Source organism: Priapulus caudatus, unplaced genomic scaffold, assembly GCF_000485595.1.
Source record: "Priapulus caudatus unplaced genomic scaffold, Priapulus_caudatus-5.0.1 Scaffold2381, whole genome shotgun sequence".
NCBI classification, from domain to species: domain Eukaryota; kingdom Metazoa; phylum Priapulida; class Priapulimorpha; order Priapulimorphida; family Priapulidae; genus Priapulus; species Priapulus caudatus.
In genome coordinates, this window is record NW_014579442.1 from 2,825 (window position 1) to 9,628 (window position 6,804).

Sequence of the window (6,804 nt, forward strand, 5' to 3'; positions counted from 1 at the left end):
AGAGAGAGAGAGAGAGAGAGAGAGAGAGAGAGAGAGAGAGAGAGAGAGAGAGAGAGAGAGAGAGAGAGAGAGAGAGAGAGAGAGAGAGAGAGAGAGAGAGAGAGAGAGAAGAGAGAGAGAGACCTTTACATGTTCTCATACTTTCGCGCGCACGATCTCTCTCTCCTTACCCTCATCCTATATCTCACCATTTCCTCTTTTTCTCACCCTCTCTCTGACCCCCACCTTCTCCTCTTTCCCTTACCCTTTCCCCAATCCCAGCCATGCTCTCCTAACCAATATATACGATTCTATAAAATAATAAACGATAAATAATAAAAACACGATAGTGCGAAAGAAAAAGCACAGTTGCAGAGCAAAATTGTTGTCGAATTCTAACGATAGATGGCGCGCGTGCTACGGTTTCCGGGATCGCATTTCGTATTCCCGTCATGTGACGCGTCACTCTCGCGGGGCGGACCGTCATGTTCAATAAGCAGACGCCCCTCGTGCGCGCCGAATGCGCTTGTGTTTGCGTATGTTGTTCCGTCATCAAAGGGAATACCGCTGCGGTCACATCAAAGTACTGACGCGTTCCCTGGTGTTGTTACTTGTTATCAAATCTCTGGGTCTCTCTCTCTATCTCTCTCTCTCTCTCTCTCACCCTGTCTCCAGCTGTCCTGTTCTCTCTCTTTCTCTCCCTCTTCTCTCTCTCTCGCTCTCTCTTTCTCCATCACCCACCGCGAAACGTTAACCCTTGGGAAATTCTTATGAATTCTTCTATTCCTCTTCGTGAAACCTTGAGCGATAAAATGTATATATATATATATATATATTGGATCGACCATTTTTCGCCTTTTACGCGACAAGTTTTTGCAAATTTTGCACAGGGGGGAAATTATCATCCCATCGATGCCCCCCCCCCCACTCACGTCCCAGCTAAAACCTACTAATGTATACTGTTACAACAACAACAGCAGCAGCAGCAGCAGTAGCAGCAACAGTAGCAGCAGTAGCAGCAGCAGTAGCAGCAGCAGTAGCAGTAGCAGTAGCAGTAGCAGTAGCAGTAGCAGTAGCAGTAGCAGCAGCAGCAGTAGCAGTAGCAGTAGCAGTAGCAGTAGCAGTAGCAGCAGCAGCAGTAGCAGTAGCAGTAGCAGTAGCAGTAGCAGTAGCAGTAGCAGTAGCAGCAGCAGTAGCAGCAGTAGCAGGGCGTAACAACAGCAACAGCAGCAACAACAACAGCAACACGCAGGCAACAACAACGACCAGCCACTACTGTGTGCTGGGAACACGTGTGTGGGGAAAAATGCTTAGATGACGCTGCAAAAAAATATATAATACCAAAAAAAAATCTAATATCAAAAACCCGACGAAGGATATCAGCGGAGAGTAATGGAATTATACGGAAAAGGCGTGAGAACGATTAGGGGAAATAAAACGTAATGCTTCGTGATGGGATAGAGGAGGGGTGGGATGAAAGGTGGAAGGGATGATATTGGTGATTGATGACCGTGATATCGATAATAGTTTAGAGATGGGTGTAGGAGATTGGTGTGATGTGTTGGCTGGGTAAAATGAAGAATGGGATGAAGAAGAGAGAGAAAGAGAGAGAGAAGAGAGAGTAGAAGAGAGAGAGTAGAGAAGAGAGATAGAGAACAGCGTAAAGAGAGTAGAGAAGAGGGATAGAGAGAGAGAAAAAGAGAAGAGAGAGATTAGGCGAAAAGAGAGAGAGAGAGAGAGAGAGAGAGAGAGAGAGAGCGAGAGAGATGAGAGAGGCGAGAGAGAGAGAGAGAGAGAGAGAGAGACAGAAAGAGAAAGATAGAGAAAGCGAAAGAGAAAGAGATGGATAGAAAGAGAAGATAAAGAGAGAGAGAGGGCGAGAGCGAGAGAGAGAAAGAGAGAGAGAGAGAGAAGAGGAGAGAGAGAAGAGAGAGAGAGAAAGAGAGAGAGAAGAGAGAGAAGAGAGAGAGAGAGAAACGAGAGAGAGAGAGAGAGAGAGAGAGAGAATCAGTGGTGATAACGGAATAACGTGATAATATGGGATAGTTCAGAGATGGGTTAGGGAATGAAAGGACCCTGGTTCCTGATTCAGCTACGCGGCCATGTTTGGTTGCGTTGTAATGTTTGTTGATTATAGGCAAAATCGTCGTCATCAGCGTTAGGGTAAATGATTCGTAATTTGCATAATAGTCGTAGTTATCCTCATTATTATCACCATCATCATCATCATCAGCAGCAGCAGCAGCAGCAGCACAAACAGCAGCAGCAACAACAACAACAACAACATCATTAGCACCACTAGCAACAACAACAACAACAACATCATCCGCAGCACCACTAGCAATAATAGCAGCAGCAGCAGCAGCAGCATTAACAACAGCAGCAGCAGCAGCAGCATCAACAACAGCAGCAGCGTTGACGGTAATCAATGACGACACGCCCTCGCGCGCGCATCGCGGCGGGGCGGCTACGGGGATAAAGAAGCCAGGCTACAATCTGGGGGATGCATCTCGTGGGAAATGCTACACGACTAATGCAATCGACAGCTAAATTACAGCGCATTACATGCCGACCTCAGCTTGTTAAAGCAGCGAGACAAACTAACAACGAAATCACGATAAACTAACAGCTAAAACGCGTTAAAACAGCAACGAAGACACGTTGAAAAACAACGAAGACACGTTAAAAAACAACGAAGACACGTTAAAAAACAACGAAGACACGTTAAAACAGCAAGGAAGACACGTTAAAACAGCAAGGAAGAAAAGAAGACACGTTGAAACAATAAACTGAGACATGAAGACACGTTATAACATTAACTGAAACACAATGAAGACGAACGTTAAATAACATTAACGTGACGACAAGAAGAGCACGTTATAACATTAACTGAGTAACATGAAGAGCACGTTATAACATTAATCTGAATACATGAAGTAAAACGTATAAACATTAACTGAGACACTGAAGACACGTTATAACATTAACTGAGACTGAAGACAGCGTTATAACATTAACTGCGGAGCAAGAAGAACGTTATATACATTAACTGAGCACATGAAGACAGCGTTATAACATTAACTGAGACATGAAGACTACGTTTATAACATTAACTGAGACATGAAGACTACGTTATAACATTAACTGAGTACACGAAGACACGTTTTATAATATTAACTAAAGACACGAAAAGCACATAAACCAGCAACTGAGATACGTTCGCCAAAGAGAGGGGGTGAGAGAAAGATGGAGGATGAAAAAAAGGGTGAGAAAAAAACGTTAGAGCGAAACGCGCGCGAGAGAGTGATAGTGAGAGCACCAGAAGAGAACGCTGACAAACGAGGGAGATATCATATTCACGTATAAACCACACTGCTGGCTAGCTGCAGCTGCTGTTGTTGCTGGCTGCTGCTGCTGATGCTGCTGGCTAACTAACTACTGCTACTGTATGGCTGCTGCTGGGCTGCTGCTGCTTGTTGCTGGGCTGGTGGGCTGATGCTGGCTGCTACTATCTAGCTAGCTGCCTGCTCTAGGCTACCTGCTGCTACTGGCGGCTGCTGCTGCTGCACTGGGCTGCTGGCTGCTACTACTACTGCTGCTGCTACTGCTGCTACTGCTGCTGCTGCTGCTGCTGCGGCTGCTGCTGCTACTGCTGCTACCTACTACTACTGGCTGCTGGCTGGCTGCTGCTGCTGCTACTATCTACTACTGCTGCGTGCTGGCGCTACTGCTGGCTACTGCGGCTGCTGTTGCTGCTGCTGATGCTGGCTACTGGATGCTCGCTGCTGCGGCTGCTACCTACTACTGCTGCTGGCTGGCTGCTACTGCTGGGCTACTGCCTGCTACTACTACTGCTTGCTGGCTGGTGCTGCTGCTGCTGGCTAACTGCTACTGCTGGCTGCTAACTATCTACTACTGCTGGCTGCTGGCTACTGCTGGCTACCGCTGCTGCTGCTGGCTACTGCTGGCTGCTACTACTACTACGCTGGCTGCTGCTACTGCTGGTAGCTAGCTAGCTACTACTGCCTTCCTTGCTGCTGCTTGCTGCTGCGCTGCGCTGCTGCTGCTGCTGCTACTGGCTGCTGCTTGCTGCTGCTGCTCCCGCTACTGTTTGCTACTGGCTCTTGTCCGCAAGCTGCGACGTTCGAACGGGAAGCGACAAAAACCATGATTTCGGTCGCCTGCGCGGAAATAACAACGCACGAGATATTTGTTCAACTTAGAGCTAAAAAAAAAAAAACTACGGGGACGAAGCGCTTTCAGTTTGTCTGAAGCGGCGAGCCGCAACGGTAAAGTGCAGGGCGAGAGAGGGGGAGAGGGGGCAAGGGAGGGAGAGAGAAGAGCGGGAGGGGAGAGCCGAGAGGAGATAGAGAGAGGGAGGGGGAGAGCGAGAGAGAGAGGGGAAAGGGGAGAGAGAGAGACCACCGAGTACGGAGAGAGAGAGAGAGAGGGAGGGGGGAGAGAGAGATAGGAGGAAGGGAGAGAGAGACAGCGAGAGAGAGAGAGAGATAGACGACAGATACTAGAGAGAGACAGCACACACAGAGTAGAGAAAGACAAGAAAAGACAACACAGACAGAGAGCGAGAGGATTTGGGCCTATGCTAGGTTACACATCGGCTGCCGTGCTTTTACCAGCGCGTGGTGACGTCAACAGACGCTAACAGACGCGAAACGTTTCGTTGTTAGAGCGGCGCAAACGAGAAACTTGACGTCAATAGAATCCAGGCAACTCGGCGTGTCAGTCAACACGGCGGATGAGAACTAAACGCATCAGTGAAAATTAAAAAAGATTTTAAACGTGGGAGCCGGGATTTTTTCTCGCGTCGTCACGCGAATTCCGTAATTTCAGCGACACACGGAATTGTCGGATGGTTGTACCGAATTTTGAAAATGCAGATTGCGCAGCTTTGAAAATCACGGGGTGGCTTAGCGGCGAGGTTCTGAGCTAGATCTGCATCAAATGGAATTTCGCAAGATTTATTATACTGAATATCGTCTTGTCATTTAAAATAGGGGGAGGGAGGGGTGTAACTCCTAAATAGGGAGCGAAGAGAGGGGCAGTAACTCCTAAATTAGGGGGAAGGAGAGGGGCAGTAACTCCTAAATAGGGGGAAGGAAGAGGGGCAGTAAGCTCCTAAAGTATAGGGGGAAAGGGAGGGCAGTAACTCCTAAAGTAGGGGGAAGGAAGGAGAAGGGGGCAGGTAAGCTCATAATTAGGGGGAGAAAGGGGAGGGGCAGTACTGCCAGCTAAATAGGGGAGGAAGGGAGGGGCTAGTAAACTCCTAAATAGGGGGAAGGGAGGGGCAGGTAACTCGGCTAAATAGGGGTAAGGGGAGGGGCAAGTAACGTCCTAAATAGGGGGTAAGGGCGAGAGGGCAGTAAGCTCCTAAATAGGGGACCAAGGGAACGGGGCAGATACTGCCTTAAATAAGGGCGGAAGGGGAGGGCGGCAGTACTCCTAAATAGGGGAGATAGGGGAAGGGGCAGTAACTCCTAAATTAGGGGGAGAGGGGAGGAGCAGTAACTCCTAATAGGGGGAGGGGAGGGGCAGTAACATCCTAAAATGTGATTAATATTCGGCAGGGATTTTTTTGGGTATTTTGTTGTTTAAGTTTAGAAAATTTCTTATTTTGTCAAATTGTCAGCGCTGTGGCAGCTGTTAAAGCGTGTTCGCGGCTCTCTCTCCACCCGCACCCCCCTGCTCTCTCTCTCGTCTCTCTCTCGCGACCCGACGCTCGCCTCTCTCGCTCTCTCTCTCCTCCACCCCCCCCCCTCCTGCTGTTCTCATCTCTCTCCACGCCCCCCCCCTCTCGTCTCTGCTCTCTCTCCTCATCCACCGCCCAGCGCTCTCGCTGCTCTCTCTCTCTCTCTGCTCTCTGCTCTAGCTCTTTCTCTCTCTACTCTCGTCATCGTCATCTTCTCTCTCTCTCTTACATTTCTGCCCTCTGCTATTAATCTAATCTATCTGCATCTCATTTCCTCCCCCCTTTTCTATATATCGTATATATCTAATCGTCTCCATACTTGCCCTTTCCTTCTCTCTCTCTCTCTGCTCTCTCTCTCGGTCTCCGCGATCTCTCTCTCTCTCTGTCTCTCGTTCGCCTCTCCACAGCAGAAAGAGGTGGACGAGGGGGGACCCTCTACCTCTCTCTCTTCTCGGTTGCCTGTTCTTCCTGACAAATGCAACCAGGTCGATAACGAGTCAACGTGGCACACCGAGGTTAGACGGCGGTGCAGTCAACTCGCTTCGTTAATTTCCCAGCAGATACATATCAGGCATAATTAGACTGTGATTTATCTATTGTATGTGCAGCGGGAAGCAACGCAGCGCGTCGTCGAGAAGAGAGGAGAGAGAGAGAGAGAGAGCGAGAGAGAGAGGAGAGGATAGAGAGAGAGAGAGAGAGAGAGAAGAGCGAGTAGAGAAGAGAGAGAGAGAGAGAGAGGGAGAGGTGAGGGGAGAGAGAGAGAGAGAGAGAAGAGAGAGAGAGAGAGAGAGAGCAGAGAGCGCGCGTCGTGAGAGAAGAGACGAAGAGAGAGAGGGGAGAAGAGAGAGAGAGATAGAGAGAGAGAGAGAGAGAGCAGAGAGAGAGAGAGAGAGAGAGAGAGAGAGGCGCGCTCGCTGAGAGAGAGCGAGAAGAGAGAGAGAGAGAGAGAGAGAGAGAGCGCGAGAAGAGGAGAGAAGAGAGAGAGAGAGAAGAGAGGCGAGAGATAGAGTAGATAAGAGAGAGAGAGATAGAGTAGAAGAGAGGAGGGAGAGAGGAGAAGAAGATAGAGAGAGAGAGAGAGAGAGAGAGAGAAGAGAGAGAGGAGAGAGAGAAGAGAG